This window comes from Lithobates pipiens, unplaced genomic scaffold (assembly GCF_037356315.1).
Source record: "Lithobates pipiens isolate NorthernLeopardFrog02 unplaced genomic scaffold, aLitPip1_a1.2 Scaffold_30, whole genome shotgun sequence".
NCBI classification, from domain to species: Eukaryota; Metazoa; Chordata; class Amphibia; order Anura; family Ranidae; genus Lithobates; species Lithobates pipiens.
Genome location: NW_027507791.1, coordinates 163,384,497 through 163,401,304, shown reverse-complemented (window position 1 = coordinate 163,401,304; position 16,808 = coordinate 163,384,497). Strand labels below are relative to the sequence as shown.

Genomic DNA, 16,808 nt, shown 5'->3' with positions numbered 1-16,808 from the left:
TCCTTTCTGTATACACTCGACTCTCTCTATACACTAACCTCTCTATATACACTAACATCTTTGTATATACTAGCCTCTCTTTAAACTAGCCTCTCTGTGTACCCCAGCCTCACTGTTTACTCTAGCATCTCTGTATACTCAAGCCTATCTACATACACGAGTCTGTATTCTGTATTCACTAGCCTTTCTTCTGTATGCTGTAGTCTTCTATATATACCAGCTTCTCTGTACACCCTAGCACTGTAACAGTGCTAGGTTCCTGTATTACAGAAACAGAACACCAGCAATAAGGTGTATACTGTGCAGGAGGCACACAACACCCACTCTAACTTCTGCACTGCAGATGCGTGTATTGCAGAAATTGAACACCAGTAATAAAGGGTAGCTTCAGGTGTGTACTGTGCAGGAGGCACATAACAACCACTGTAACAGTGCTAGGTTCCCAAGCAGTAAAGACACTGTTCCTGCCTATCATCCTCTTTTCCTGACCACCGCAACACACTATGCAAGGCCGCCGCGCTGGCGGCCTTATATAGTGTGGGGTGTGTACTAAACCCCCCTGAGCTATAATTGGCCACAGGAATCCTGCCTGTGGTGAATTGTGGCTCTCCTCACAGAGGATGTCACATCTGTTCTTATTATATAGAACCTATTATGCTCCTCGTAAACTTTTTCAATTTCGCCGAACGGCCGGACGCAAGTTGCCCCCGGTGCGGGAACATGGGGGGAGACATGATGCACATGTTTTGGAGATGCCCGAAGTTGATCCGCTACTGGACGGAGGTGACAGGAACCATTGATCGGGTGTTTGGAGCCTCCACCAGGATGGAGGTGAAGTATTGTCTCCTGGGATTAGTTGAAGTAGTTGGAAACCCGGGAAGCAGCCAGATGGCAGTTCTGAGATGCCTATTTCAGGCAAGGAAACTGATTGCCCAACCCTGCTTAGCCTCCAATGTTGGCAATGACTTTGTTTTTTTCGCTTGTTTCCCAAGATGACCATGTTGGCGTTTGTCAAGATGGTTGAGAGTGCCCGAAGAGATCGCCTATGGCTCCATCACCTTGAAAGTGCCTGATCTTGTCTGATCTTGGAGGCTAAGCATTGTCGGGATTGATTAGTAACTGTTGGCGTTGACATGTTTTTTTTTTCCGCTTGTTTCCCAAGGTGATCATCTTGGCATTTGTCAAGAGGGTTGAGAGTGCACAAAGAAATTGCCTAAGGGCACAACACCCTGAAAGTGCCCAATCTCGTTTGGTCTCAGAAGCTAAGTAGGGTTGGGCCTGGTTTGTACCTGGATGAGAGACCGCCTGGGTTTTCCAGATGCCGCAGGCTTTTTTTTATGTTGTTGGCGTTGACTTGTTTTTTTTGTTTGTTTCCCAAGGTGACCATCTTGGCGTTTGTCAAGAGGGTTGAGCGTGCCTGAAAAAATCTACTATGGCTGCATCACCCTGAAAGAGCCCAATCTCATTTGATCTCAGAGGCTAAGCAGGGTTGGGACCTGGTTAGTACCTGGATGGGAGACCGCCTGGGATTTCTCGATGCCATAGGCTTTAGTTTTAAGTTGTTGGCGTTGACTTATTTTTTTTATTTTTTTTTATTCTTTTATTAAGTATAAGTAGAACAACATAAATATAACAGTCCCACAGCATGACCCAGGGGCACAATTACATGGTAACAAAAAATAGGCAGCCAAATAACTCTGGGTTCTCAGAGGGGAGTCCTACAGTTTCATGCAGAAAAGAGAGAAACCCCACCTCCGACATGTAGTACAGTATAACTAGTGCAGCTCCTTTAGGACAAATGTAATCATGGAGAACAACTGGGACCACAGCGAGCCAGCTTATCATGACCTATGTGAACCAGAGTAAAAGATGGGCCGGTCGTGTCCAGAACCCTGGGGTTCTTCTGGGCCCCGAAGGCTAGTAAGGAGACAAGGCATAGTCAAAAGGGAGGACGGGGGGAGAAGAGAGTGCAAAGACGGAGAGAGAGTAGGGGGGGTGGCATCGGGGAAAAAAAGAAAAATAAAGACAAAAAGGGAGGGGGGGGGAATGCCACCCAGGGCAGACATGGCCTACGTAGGTAAACGTTAGATGTTCAGTCATTTTCTGGGACAGGGGCGCTGCTCACCTCCCCAATGTAGTCTCGAGTACCAGTAAAATACCTCCAGGGCCTCCATGTAACACTAAATGCCTCTTCAGTGTTGTGAAGGGTGGCGGTCAATTCTTCTGCCTTCTTCTAGCTCTTTTACAGGCGGTGGCCCGGTCTTCTGCCGCCGCCGCCTTCCGTTCTTCTGTCCTTCTCTTCTTCTTCTTCTTTTTCAGATGTTGCCTCGCTGAGTCCTCCGCTCACAATGAGCCAGGCGGCGGGTCCAGCGACGTATCCTTCGTGGGCCCCGCCTACCTGGAGACACGCTCGAAATGAGCGGACTTTCTTCCGCGTGTGTGGGCGAGTCCGTTCATTTCAAAAGTAGGGCGGATAGTATGGCGGACTTAATACGCCGTATTAGTCCACTGAAAAAGTGCCGTGTGTGGGCAAGTAGCCCGTTCGGAAACTCCGACAGACAGTCTGGCGGGAAGTCCGCCAGACTAAGTACGTCGGACAGACGGCTACGTGTGTACGCGGCTTAAATGCCTCTTCAGTGTTGTGAAGGGTGGTGGTCAATTCTTCCATCCGGAGAATATGATTGACTTTGGAATACCACAGCACCTTGGATGGGGGCTGAGGCTGCCTCCACAGTGTGGGAATGCAGGCCCGGGCGGCGTTCAGGAGTTGCATCGTGAGGGTTTTTTTGTATTTTCGAACAGGCTATTCGGTCAAATGTAGAAGGCACACTGCTGGGTTGTCTGCGATATCTACATTTGTGAGAGTTTTTATCGTCCCGGTCACCTCCACCCAAAAGTTCCTCAAGGCCGGGCATGCCCAGAAAATGTGTCCCATGGTCCCCGTATCTGAATTGCACCTCCAACAAACATCCGGGATCGATCTATTCATTTTATTCAGAAGGTATGGGACACTATACCAGCGTGAGACTATCTTGTATCCTGATTCTTGATATTGGTTTGCGATGGAAGCTTTATGTACTAAGGTCAGGATCTTCCCTATCTGTTGTGGGGTAAATGTGATGCCTAAGTCCCTCTCCCATTTGTGGATAAATGGTGGGGTTGACTCCTCCTCCTGACTACTCAATAGGTTGTACAGGAGGGAGAGGGTGTGTAGCACAGGTTCCCTTTTGTGACAGATGGATTCATAGGGCGTCAGGACTCTAGGAGTGTAGGGGGCCCTTTGTATGGCCAGAAGAAAGTGATGAAGTTGATAAGCACTAAACAAGTCAAGCGGAGGGTCAGAAAGCTCGGCGACAGTTTGCGTGGTCGGGAGCCCTCCCGAGGACCACACCTCTCCCAGACGCTGTTTCCCCACCACTGTCAACTGCCGCAGTTTCTTGTTGGTAAATCCCGGTGGGAAGTCTGGATTACCTATAACCGGAGTCATTGGTGACGGCAGAGGAGCAATGTGTGTGCAGCGGAACAACCTCCGCACAACAGCCAATGTAGCTCCCACTACAGGGTGATCTCTGAGGTCTTTTGGTAGGGAGGACAGGAGCCACGGGGAGGTCAATAGGGGAATGGATCCATCCTCAATCTCCATCTCCACCCACTGCTTGTGTGGGCCATTACAATGCCAATCCACGACTCTCGCTAGCAGAGTCGCTCTGTAGTATTGTCTCAGATCTGGGAGACCCAGACCCCCCTTGTCCTTTGGTCTGGCAAGCAATTGCAAACGGGCTCTGGGCGGTTTGCGCGCCCAAATAAAGTCCTGGAGCAGCACCTGCAGTTGTCTGAAAAAAATTGGGGGTAACCAGATCGGTAATGTCTGGAACAAGTATAAGATCCGCGGGAGGGCCATCATTTTGAATGCATTACAGCGCCCGAACCAGGTCAGTGTTAAAGCATGCCAGTTTCCCAAATCAGATTTCAGTGTATTCAGGAGAGGGACAAAATTAAGCGGGTACAATTGCGCTAAATCCGCTGCGATGTCAACGCCCAGGTAAGGTATAGATTTTTCAGCCCAGTAGAATGGAAAAGCGGAGCGGAGCCTCTTGGCCTCATCATCCGGGACCGATATATTCAATACAGCCGACTTGGCGCAATTGATTTTATAAGTTTGATAGGCTGCCGTATCGACGGAGAGACGCGAGTATATTGGGAAGCAAAATGTGTGGATTGGAGACTGAAAAAATTAGATCGTCAGCGTACGCCGCAATTTTGTGGTGTGCCGAGGGTTTGGATATGCCAGTAATATTCGGGTCATTCCGAATGTGACACATAAGTGGTTCCAGTGTCAGAATAAAAATTAGGGGAGACAGAGGGCACCCCTGCCTCGTCCCATTAGTGATGGAGAAAGAGTCCGAGCACCACTCGTTCACCCGTACCGCTGCCGACGGCGTGGAGTAAAGCGACATTACCCAGCTCATCATGTTGGGGCCAAGACCTATATGTTCCAGGGTGGCCTGCATAAAGTGCCAGGCCACCCTGTCAAATGTCTTCTCCGCGTCCGTTGACAACATAAGCAAGGGCCTTCCCTGTACATGCGCTGGATTAAATTGAGGACTCGGGCCGTATTGTCTCTAGCTTCTGACTTATTGTTTTTTTTTTTTTGCTTGTTTCCCAAGGTGACCATCTTGGCATTTGTCAAGAGGGTTGAAAGTGCCTGAAGAGATTGCCTATGGGCACATCACCCTGAAAGCACCCGATCTCGTTTGATGTTGGAGGCTAAGAAAAGTTGGGCCTTGTTAGTACCTGGATGGGAGACCGCCTGGGAATACCAGGTGTCGTAGACTTCTTTTTATGTTGTTGACGTTGACCTGTTTTTTTTCTCGCTTGTTTCCCAAAGTGACCATCTTGGTGTTTGTCAAGAGGGTTGAAAGTGCCTGAAGAGATTGCCTATGGCCACATCACTCTGAAAGCACCCAATCTCGTCTGATCTTGGAGGCTAAGAAGAGTCGGGCCTGGTTAGTACCTGGATGGGAGACCACCTGGGAACCAGTTATTGTAGGCTTCTTTTTATGTTGTTGGCGTTGATTCGTTGTTTTTTTTTCGCTTGTTTCCCAAGGTGACCATCTTGGCATTTGTCAAGAGGGTTGAGAGTGCCCAAAGAGATCGCTTACAGCAGCATCACCCTGAAAGAGCTCTATCTCTTCTCTTCTCTGAGGCTAAGAAGGGTTGGGCCTAGTTAGTACCTGGATGGGAGATGGCGTTGGAATACCAGGTGCCGTATTCTTCTTTTTATGTTGTTGACATTGACCTGTTTTTTTTCACTTGTATCTCAAGGTGACTATCTTGGCATTTGTCAAGAGGGTTGAGAAGGCCCAAAGAGATTGCCTATGGGCACATAACCCTGAAAGCGCCCGATCTCCTCTGATCTCAGAAGCTAAACAGGGTTGGGCCTTGCTAGTACCTGGATTGGAGACCACCTGGGAATACTAGGTGCTGTAGGCTTCTTTTTATGTTGTTGGCCTTGACCTGTTATTTTTTTCACTTGTTTCCCAAGGTGACCATCTTGGCATTTGTCAAGAGGGTTGAGAGTGCCCGAAGAGATCACCTACGGCCTCATCACCCTGAAAGCACCCAATCTCTTCTGATCTCAGAGGCTAAGAAGGGTTGGGCCTAGTTAGTACTTGAATGAGAGACGGCCTTGGAATACCAGGTGCCGTATTCTTCTTTTTATGTTGTTGGCGTTGACCTGTTTTTTTTCGCTTGTTTCCCAAAGTGAAAAAACAGTGTTGGGCCTGGTTAGTACCTGGATGGGAGACTGCCTGGGAAGACCAGGTGCCATAGAAGGATCTGGTCTGGTTAGTGTCTTGATTGGGAGATCGCCTAGGAATACTGGATGCCGTAGGCTTCTTTTTATATTGTTGGCTTTGACCTGTTTTTTTTTTTTTTTTATTACAAACGTTTTTATTGGGTGTAAAAAAAAAATAAACAGAGCAACAGAAGCAGGTACATGACTGCATCAAGGAATAGTACAAAAGAAATAAACTTCAAGCAAGTATAGCTGGAACAGCAGCGTACAAGGCACAATGTAGAACACCCAACAGATAGTACACAAATAGCCTAGTCCGTGTGCACCAGGTGATGCTTATCAAGTCCATGTAGGATATTAATAAGAGGCAAGTAAAATAAAAAAACTAAACAGAATAACGGAACATTGCAATTGCTATTACCGCTGACTTCTTATTCAAACAGCAAATACGCCACAGCTCCGTCCCCAAGTAGGGGCCAGCCGTGGCCTGGTTCAATGGGAATGGGAGGATAAAACTATCCAGTGTGGCAAGTCCGGACTTTACCGCATCTCCTGCGGGGGGTGTTGGAGAGAGGGCCCTCCCGTGATACTGGGATACAGTGGCCAATTGGCCCATTTAGCAGTATGAATATGCATGGTGTCCATAATTGTATGGTGTATCCGTTCCATGAGACGGATAGCATCCATCCTACCGAGGACCTGTGACCAGGAAGTTATCTGCGAGCGCCAATGAAGCGCAATCGTCCAGTGGATAGCGCAGAACAACGTGTTGATCAACCTCTGGGTGGAACGAGGAACCCCTGTTATTGGGGCAAACAATAAACAATGTTCAGGTGTTAAGTTGACAATAGATCCTACAATAGAGGACACTGTGGTGCGAGCCTGATCCCAAATACCCTGGAGCTGAGGACAGCTCCAAAAGGTATGGAGTGAAGAGCCCGACTCCGGGCAACCCCGAAAGCAAAGGTCGGAAACCGTGGGGTAGAATCTGTGAATCCTATCCGGGGTAAGGTACCACCGAGTATGAAGCTTCACCACAGTATCCTTTATAGCCATTGATCTAGCGCATCCATGCATATTCAGGAGCATCTCCCGCCACTCTTCAGATGAAAACTCTGTGGCCAGATCAGTTTCCCACAAACACATAGCCCTAGATTTCACAGGTAGTTGGGATTCGAGAAGGTGTTTATATACTGTAGAGATAATACCCCTGTCTCTGGAGTGTCGATAGCATAAGGATTCAAACTGAGTATTAGAGGTGGCGTGGATGAAGCTATAGTGTGATTGAAAAAAGTGGCGAATCTGAAGAAACTTATAAAATTCCCCTCTAGGTACCTCATGCTGTGTCTGGAGTTGCGAGAAGGAGATGAAGACACCCCCTCTAACACACAAAGCCCGCAGGGTGACCAAAGATTTTTGGATCCACCATCTAAAGGCAACAGGAGACTCAAACGCAAGGGGGAATCTCCTATCGCCCAGAAACGATGCCAAATTGGGTCTATCGGGTCGCAGCTTAAATTTAATACGGTACAGTGACCAGAGATAAAGGGAGCTACTTACAATATTGTTAAGGGGGGCTAGGTCCCTCGACCTCAGACTCTCCTGCCACAGGATGCCTGGGAGAAAATATGGGCGCAGCGATTGAGTCTCAAATTGCAACCACGGTATTCAAGCCGTAGGGGCATGCCACTGAGCCGTTTGGGCCAGCCTGGCTGCTAAGTAATATAGCCATACGTCTGGAAGGCCCAGGCCACCCTGCAGCAGGGGTCGATGTAGTAGGGATCTCCCAAGTCTTATCACGTTGTAACGCGGTAAGGGACTGGCGAGATACATAAATAGGGAGAGCCCTAAAAAAATATAATAGTTTCGGCAAAATCGACATTTTAATAGCCACCACCCTCCCTATTAATGGGATGCGGTAGGTCGACCATAGCTTCAGCCACCTCCGAACCATAGTAAAGGCCAGTGGATAATTGGCACTATAGATTTCTGGCAGGGACGGAGCTAGGTGAACCCCCAGATATTGTAAGGTGCGTTTAGAGAGGCAGAGTCCAAAAAAGGTATGAATGTTAGATATGTCTGCGGGGGTAAAGTTGATAGGAAGGGCAGTACACTTAGCTAGATTGACCCCCAAACCCGAAAGCTTCTGGAAGGAGCGCAACAGTTCGAGAAGATTGGGGAGTGCTATCAGAAGGTTGGGTAAGAACAAAAGGACATCGTCCGCGTATAGGCTAATCTTGTACTCCCCTTCCTCTTTCAAGTACCCCCCTATGTTTGGGTCTATAATAATAGCCCTGGCTAGGGGCTCCAAGGCCAGGGCAAATATTAATGGGGAAAGGGGGCAACCCTGTCGGGTGCCCCTGCCTAAAGGGAAAAATTCTGAAGAGCTACTGGGGAGTTTGATCCTAGTCTGGGGCCTATGATACAATGCCTTAAAACCATTCACAAATTCTCCCATGAACCCAAACCTGGCCAGAACCTGATCCAAGTAAGGCCATAAGACACTGTCAAATGCCTTTTGGATATCTAACCCCAAAATCAGAACTTTGCGTGAGAAAAGGTTCGCGTCCTGAATGATATTTGTCGCCAATCGGATGTTATCAGTGATCTGCCTATTGGGGATAAAACCAGTTTGTTCTGGGCCCACCAGGGTGCTAATAATAGGGGCCAATCTGTTCGCCAAGATCTTTCCTAAAATTTTAATATCATTATTTAAAACCGAGATAGGCCTAAAGTTTTGGGGCAGGGAGTGGTCCTTATGAGGTTTGGGGATCAGAGTCATGTTAGCGCGTAGCATCTCGTCAGGGAGAGTCTGCCCTTGTAACGTCAGGTTAAAAAGTCTGGTCAACTTAGGGGCCAGGATCTGGGAAAACTTCTTATAATATGGGGAGGTATAACCATCTGGGCCAGGGGCTGTAGAAGATTTAAGCGTCTTAATAGTGTCTATTACCTCTTGGTCAGTGCAAGGGGCGTTTAGTGCGGTCAGTTGTGATTCCGAGAGAGATGGGAGAGGGATAGAATCCAACCAATGACCCATGTTGTTGGGCATGGGTTGCGAGGGGGGGGGATAACAGGTCTCGGTAGAAGAAGGACATTTTTTTTAACACTTCATTAGGGTGAGAAACCAGATTACCCGTGCTATTTCTCAATTTGTAGACATGAGCAGGTTGTAGGGACTGGTGCGGTTTGCGAGAGAACATGCCTGAAGCAGTATTGCTGTGTAGTAAAAACCTAGCTTTTGACCAGCGAAGCGACTTCTCCGTGCGCTCCGAGAGGATAGTGTCCAATTCGGTTCTTTTTTGATTAATCAGGGGGAGGATATCTGGAGAATGTGTCTGTGTATGGGTCTGGTAAAGGGCACGGAGATCGCGTGTAAGGGCCTGGATCCTAGCATTGTTTTGTTTCTTCCTAGTGACTGCGATCTCAATTAAGTGGCCCCGAAGAACCGCTTTATGGGCAGTCCAAAGGACCTGGGGGGAAATGTCAGGAGTGTCATTAATAGTAAAGTAGTCTGTTAAGTGGACCTCAATCAAAGCATAGGTAGCGGGGTCCGACAGTAGGGAGTCATTCATCCTCCAGGACGCAAGAGAAGGGGAAAGACCTACATGTGAGGTATGGAAGGCCACAACTTGATGATCAGACCAGGGGCATGGGTGGATAGTGGTGTGTGAGGAATTGGCTAACAAAACCGGAGATGCAAAAATGTAGTCTAATCTAGCGTAACTATCATGAGGATGAGAGTAGTGTGTATATTCCTTAACGCCAACGTTCAGGGCCCTCCAGGTGTCAATGAGTTGTAATCTGTCAAATGATTTAGTGAGGAATTTAGGAAACGCCTTGGCGCTATGTGAGGTTTTGCTCCTATCCGCAGGATTAGCTACCAAATTAAAATCTCCCCCCACTATGAGGTGGGGAGAGATGTATCTGTCAAGAGTACGAAGGAATAAATGATGGAAGGCGCCCTGCGCCGTATTCGGGGCGTATAAATTAGCTATCGTAACCGCCTTGCCCCTTAACATACCCTGAACAATAAGAAATCTGCTATCCTGGTCTTTAAACACGTGAGAAGGTTCAAACTGAACAGTATTACGAACAAAGATTGCCACTCCTCTGGCCCTGGACTCAAAAGTAGTAGCGTAGTGCAGTTTGTATGATTTATCAAAAAATGTAGGGCAGGCCCCCGAGGAAAAATGCGTCTCCTGCAGTAGGATGATATCAGCACCAATGTGCTTATAATAGCGGAAGGCATTCCTCCGTTTGTGGGGGGAGTTAAAGCCCCTCACATTATGTGAAATAATGCGGAGACCCATGTTATCCAATTTTTAGTCGCTTTCGCACACATGATCTATAAAGTGAGCTAGATTCCCTATACCAGAGTCCAGCACCAGAGGAGCCCCCAGCAACCAACACCAGGCCCAAATGAGTGTGTACAAGGCCGTCAGGAGATCCATCGCTAATAGGAAATCCATCAACCTCAAGGTTACTCTCCCATAGATAAAAGCCAGTCGTGAAGTCAGCAAAACAAATAAACAAAAAAGCAAAAAGAAAACTTAACACTCTATGGAGTCTGGGTGGAAAATCCAGCCAGACCAGGAACAAATTGTAAATAACGGGCCTTGCGGCCCAACTGCCACTTGCTCCACACATGCCCCACAACAGATGTGGACAGTTAAAAAAAAGAAAAACAAATTGGTGGTGGGTACAGTCCACCGACACAGTGCCCAGAGTCCTGGGACCGGGAACGTGTGGGGAATGGTGTGCAAGTATGGAAGGGGGGGAGCGTTGCTCCAAATGTCAGAGGAGAGGAGACTCAGGAGAAAAACCGCAACAACAAAGTCGCTCCTCTCAGCCTCCGGGGACATGGAGAAGCCAAATGGAAAATGAGCCGAGTCCATGCGGGGTATATGGAAATGGGGACTCAGGTAGGTTCGAAGTAACCCAAAATCAGTCCAAGGATAGCCGTCTTAGTGAATTTTGGACAGGAGACCGAAACATCAAACATCAGGTAATGGCTGTAGTCTGCGAGAACGTCTGTCCCTCTGATGTGATGGCGTAGCCCAAATGGGGGATGGACGTGGTGTTGCCGGGTGTCGGGGTGTATGTTGTCGCTCCAAGAGTCCCATCTTCACTAAAATTTCTTTGCCTTCCGTGACTGTAGTGGCGATGTGAGTGGAACCATTGTGAACTTAAACGGGAAGCCCCAACGGTAACGTATTTGAGCCGTCTGCAGGGTAGAGGTAACGTCCTTCATCCTTCTTCGCTTCTCCAGTGTAGCCGGTGAAATATCAGGGTAGATCTGGACGGAGGCCCCATCCAGTTGAATGCGCAGCGTGTTACGTGAGGCACGAAGGATTTCCTCTTTTATGAGAAAGTCTTTGAGGCATAATACGATATCCCTGGGTGGCTTCTCAGGGGGAGGTTTAGGCCTCAGTGCCCGGTGTAAGCGATCACATGTAAAGGCTTCCTTGGGTTGATTCGGAAGCAGGAGTTGAAACAGATGAACGATCGTAGCGGGGAGGTCAGTCACCGATTTAGGGATCCCTCGCACCCGAACGTTATTCCTCCTGTTGCGGTTGTCTAGGTCCTCCAGGTGGTTTTGAAGTTGAACGACCGTATCCCCTAGCAACTCATGGTCCTTTCGGAGGTCCGAATAGGCCAGGTGGAGCTCGTCATGTTTCACCTCAAGGAGATCTGTCCTACTTCCCAGGGCCGCCATCTCCTGTGATAACACGCTTGTGGATTTGTGCATTTCCGCTTGGAACTTCCTCGCTAGCCTGTCATACATGTTAGCCAGACTGTCCTCTAGGTCCGCCTTGGTTAAATGAGCGTCCCCCGTACCTTTGGGTGAGCCCGCCGGCCGTGAGGCTTCCTCGGCCATGGAGGTCTGGGCGTCATCTTGGGACATTCCTTGTCGGTCCGTGGCCCTTAGAAGATAGGCAGTCAGAGAGCGTTGAGCGGTTTTCCGCTTGCCTTTCTTGGACGTCGGCATGCACGAGTGGTTCCGCAGGAGAATGATGTTATTCACGGGCCGGTAGACGGTCCGAATCGTCCTGGGGAGTGTTAATTATTCTCCGTTGTCCCGGGAGCTCCAAGTCTGCTGACTCGTTCCTCGCCGCGCATGCCGAGTTGACCTGTTTTTTTTAGCTTGTTTCCCAAGGTGACTTTGTCAAGAGGCTTCAGAGTGCCCAAAGAGAGTGCCTACAGCCAAATCGCCCTGAAAGGATCCAATCTCATCTGATCTCGGAGATTAAGCAGCGATGGGCCTGGTTAGTACCTGGATGGGAGACAGCCTGGGAATACCAGGTGCCGTAGGCTTCTCATTATGTTGTCGGCGTTGACCTGTTTTTTTTCCCTTGTTTCCCAAGGTGACCATCTTGGCATGTGTCAAGAGGGTTGAGAGTGCACAAAGAAGTTGCCTACGGGCACAACACCCTGAAAGCGCCCAATCTCGTTTGGTCTCAGAGGCTAAGAAGGGTTGGGCCTAGTTAGTACTTGAATGGGAGACGGCCTTGGAATACCAGGTGCCGTATTCTTCTTTTTATGTTGTTGGCGTTGACCTGTTTTTTTTCGCTTGTTTCCCAGGGTGACTATCTTGGCATTTTTCAAGAGAGATGAGAGTGCCCAAAGAGATTGCCTATGGGCACATCACCCTGAAAGCGCCCAATCTCCGCTGATCTCAGAGGCTAGAAAGGGTCGCACCTTGTTAATACCTGGATGGGAGACCGCCTGGGAATACTAGGTGCTGTAGGCTTCTTTTTATGTTGTTGGCGTTGACCATCTTGGCGTTTGTCAAGAGGGTTGAGCGTGCCTGAAAAAATCTACTATGGCTGCATCACCCTGAAAGAGCCAAATCTCATTTGATCTCAGAGGCTAAGCAGGGTTGGGACCTGGTTAGTACCTGGATGGGAGTCCGCCTGGGATTTCTCGATGCCATAGGCTTTTTTTTTAAGTTGTTGGCATTGACTTATTTTTTTTTATTTTTTTATTCTTTTATTAAGTATAAGTAGAACAACATAAATATAACAGTCAACCATACAGCATGACCAAGGGTCACAATTACATGGTAACAAAAAATAGGCAGCCAAATAACTCTGGGTTCTCAGAGGGGAGTCCTACAGTTTCATGCAGAAAAGAGAGAAACCCCACCTCCGACATGTAGTACAGTATAACTAGTGCAGCTCCGTTCGGACAAATGTAATCATGGAGAACAACTGGGACCACAGCGAGCCAGTCGTGTCCAGAACCCTGGGGTTCTTCTGGGTCCCGAAGGCTAGTAAGGAGACAAGGCATAGTCAAAAGGGAGGACGGGGGCAGAAGAGAGTGCAAATACGGAGAGAGAGGAGGGGGGGGGGATGGCGGCGGAGAAAAAAAAGAAAAATAAAGACAAAAAGGGTGGGGGGGGAATGCCATCCAGGGCAGACATGGCCTACGTAGGTAAACGTTAGATGTTCAGTCGTTTTCTGGGACAGGGGCGCTGCTCACCTCCCGAATGTAGTCTTGAGTACCAGTAAAATACCTCCAGGGCCTCCATGTAACACTAAATGCCTCTTCAGTGTTGTGAAGGGTGGCGGTCAATTCTTCCATCCGGAGAATATGATTGACTTTGGAATACCACAGCACCTTGGATGGGGGCTGAGGCTGCCTCCACAGTGTGGGAATGCAGGCCCGGACGGCGTTCAGGATTTGCATAGTTAGGGTTTTTTTGTATTTTCGAACAGGCTGTTCGGTCAAGTGTAGAAGGCACGCTGCTGGGTTGTCTGCGATATCTACATTTGTGAGAGTTTTTATCGTCCCGGTCACCTCCACCCAAAGGTTCCTCAAGGCCGGGCATGCCCAGAAAATGTGTCCCATGGTCCCCGTATCTGAATTGCACCTCCAAACATCCGGGATCGATCTATTCATTTTATTCAGAAGGTATGGGACTCTATACCAGCGTGACACTATCTTGTATCCTGATTCTTGATATTGGTTTGCGATGGAAGCTTTATGTACTAAGGTCAGGATCTTCCCTATCTGTTGTGGGGTAAATGTGATGCCTAAGTCCCTCTCCCATTTGTGGATAAATGGTGGGGTCGACTCCTCCTCCTGACTACTCAATAGGTTGTACAGGAGGGAGAGGGTATGGTTCCCTTTTGTGACAGATGGATTCATAGGGCGTCAGGTCTCTAGGAGTGTAGGGGGCCCTTTGTATGGCCAGAAGAAAGTGACGAAGTTGATAAGCACTAAACAAGTCAAGCGGAGGGTCAGAAAGCTCAGCGACAGTTTGCGTGGTCGGGAGCCCTCCCGAGGGCCACACCTCTCCCAGACGCTGTTTCCCCACCACTGTCAACTGTCGCAGTTTCTTGTTGGTAAATCCCGGTGGGAAGTTTGGATTACCTATAACCGGAGTCATTGGTGATGGCAGGGGAGCAATGTGTGTGCAGCGGAACAACCTCCGCACAACAGCCAACGTAGCTCCCACTACGGGGTGATCTCTGAGGTCTTTTGGTAAGGAAGACAGGAGCCACGGGGAGGTCAATAGGGGAATGGATCCATCCTCAATCTCCATCTCCACCCACTGCTTGTGTGGGCCATTACAATGCCAATCAACGACTCTCGCTAGCAGAGTCGCTCTGTAGTATTATCTCAGATCTGGGAGACCCAGACCCCCTTTGTCCTTTGGTCTGGCAAGCAATTGCAAACGGGCTCTGGGCCGGCTTGCACGCCCAAATAAAGTCCCGGAGCAGCACCTGCAGTTGTCTGAAAAAAATTGGGGGTAACCGGATCGGTAATGTCTGGAACAAGTATAAGATCCGCTGGAGGGCCGTCATTTTGAATGCATTACAGCGCCCGAACCAGGCCTCTTGGCCTCATCATCCGGGACCGATATATTCAATACAGCCGACTTGGCACAATTGATTTTATAGTTTGATAGGCTGCCGTATCGCTGGAGAGACGCGAGTATATTGGGAAGCAAAACGTGTGGATTGGAGACGGAAAAAATTAGATCGTCAGCGTACGCCGCAATTTTGTGGTGTGCCGAGGGTTTGGATATGCCAGTAATATTCGGGTCATTCCGAACGTGACACATAAGTGGTTCCAGTGTCAGAATAAAAATTAGGGGAGACAGAGGGCACTCCTGCCTGTTGCGGTTGTCTAGGTCCTCCAGGTGGTTTTGAAGTTGAACGACCGTATCCCCTAGCAACTCATGGTCCTTTCGGAGGTCCGAATAGGCCAGGTGGAGCTCGTCATGTTTCACCTCAAGGAGATCTGTCCTACTTCCCAGGGCCGCCATCTCCTGTGATAACACGCTTGTGGATTTGTGCATTTCCGCTTGGAACTTCCTCGCTAGCCTGTCATACATGTTAGCCAGACTGTCCTCTAGGTCCGCCTTGGTTAAATGAGCGTCCCCCATACCTTTGGGTGAGCCCGCCGGCCGTGAGGCTTCCTCGGCCATGGAGGTCTGGGCGTCATCTTGGGACATTCCTTGTCGGTCCGTGGCCCTTAGAAGATAGGCAGTCAGAGAGCGTTGAGCGGTTTTCCGCTTGCCTTTCTTGGACGTCGGCATGCACGAGTGGTTCCGCAGGAGAATGATGTTATTCACGGGCCGGTAGACGGTCCGAATCGTCCTGGGGAGTGTTAATTATTCTCCGTTGTCCCGGGAGCTCCAAGTCTGCTGACTCGTTCCTCGCCGCGCATGCCGAGTTGACCTGTTTTTTTTAGCTTGTTTCCCAAGGTGACTTTGTCAAGAGGCTTCAGAGTGCCCAAAGAGAGTGCCTACAGCCAAATCGCCCTGAAAGGATCCAATCTCATCTGATCTCGGAGATTAAGCAGCGATGGGCCTGGTTAGTACCTGGATGGGAGACAGCCTGGGAATACCAGGTGCCGTAGGCTTCTCATTATGTTGTCGGCGTTGACCTGTTTTTTTTCCCTTGTTTCCCAAGGTGACCATCTTGGCATGTGTCAAGAGGGTTGAGAGTGCACAAAGAAGTTGCCTACGGGCACAACACCCTGAAAGCGCCCAATCTCGTTTGGTCTCAGAGGCTAAGAAGGGTTGGGCCTAGTTAGTACTTGAATGGGAGACGGCCTTGGAATACCAGGTGCCGTATTCTTCTTTTTATGTTGTTGGCGTTGACCTGTTTTTTTTCGCTTGTTTCCCAGGGTGACTATCTTGGCATTTTTCAAGAGAGATGAGAGTGCCCAAAGAGATTGCCTATGGGCACATCACCCTGAAAGCGCCCAATCTCCGCTGATCTCAGAGGCTAGAAAGGGTCGCACCTTGTTAATACCTGGATGGGAGACCGCCTGGGAATACTAGGTGCTGTAGGCTTCTTTTTATGTTGTTGGCGTTGACCATCTTGGCGTTTGTCAAGAGGGTTGAGCGTGCCTGAAAAAATCTACTATGGCTGCATCACCCTGAAAGAGCCAAATCTCATTTGATCTCAGAGGCTAAGCAGGGTTGGGACCTGGTTAGTACCTGGATGGGAGTCCGCCTGGGATTTCTCGATGCCATAGGCTTTTTTTTTAAGTTGTTGGCATTGACTTATTTTTTTTTATTTTTTTATTCTTTTATTAAGTATAAGTAGAACAACATAAATATAACAGTCAACCATACAGCATGACCAAGGGTCACAATTACATGGTAACAAAAAATAGGCAGCCAAATAACTCTGGGTTCTCAGAGGGGAGTCCTACAGTTTCATGCAGAAAAGAGAGAAACCCCACCTCCGACATGTAGTACAGTATAACTAGTGCAGCTCCGTTCGGACAAATGTAATCATGGAGAACAACTGGGACCACAGCGAGCCAGTCGTGTCCAGAACCCTGGGGTTCTTCTGGGTCCCGAAGGCTAGTAAGGAGACAAGGCATAGTCAAAAGGGAGGACGGGGGCAGAAGAGAGTGCAAATACGGAGAGAGAGGAGGGGGGGGGGGATGGCGGCGGAGAAAAAAAAGAAAAATAAAGACAAAAAGGGTGGGGGGGGAATGCCATCCAGGGCAGACATGGCCTACGTAGGTAAACGTTAGATGTTCA

The 16,808-nt window shown here is 48.9% G+C and overlaps 5 pseudogenes; all 5 read left to right on the top strand.

Moving 5' to 3' along the window:
• Window positions 1–4,716: 4,716 nt before the first annotated feature.
• On the top strand, window positions 4,717–4,835 carry LOC143950101 (5S ribosomal RNA; annotated as a pseudogene).
• Window positions 4,836–4,936: 101 nt separating this feature from the next.
• LOC143948237 (5S ribosomal RNA) lies at window positions 4,937–5,053 on the top strand (annotated as a pseudogene).
• A 321-nt stretch (window positions 5,054–5,374) lies between these two features.
• LOC143948733 (5S ribosomal RNA) lies at window positions 5,375–5,493 on the top strand (annotated as a pseudogene).
• A 6,500-nt stretch (window positions 5,494–11,993) lies between these two features.
• On the top strand, window positions 11,994–12,112 carry LOC143948613 (5S ribosomal RNA; annotated as a pseudogene).
• Window positions 12,113–15,551: 3,439 nt separating this feature from the next.
• Window positions 15,552–15,670, top strand: LOC143948612 (5S ribosomal RNA; annotated as a pseudogene).
• Window positions 15,671–16,808: the final 1,138 nt, after the last annotated feature.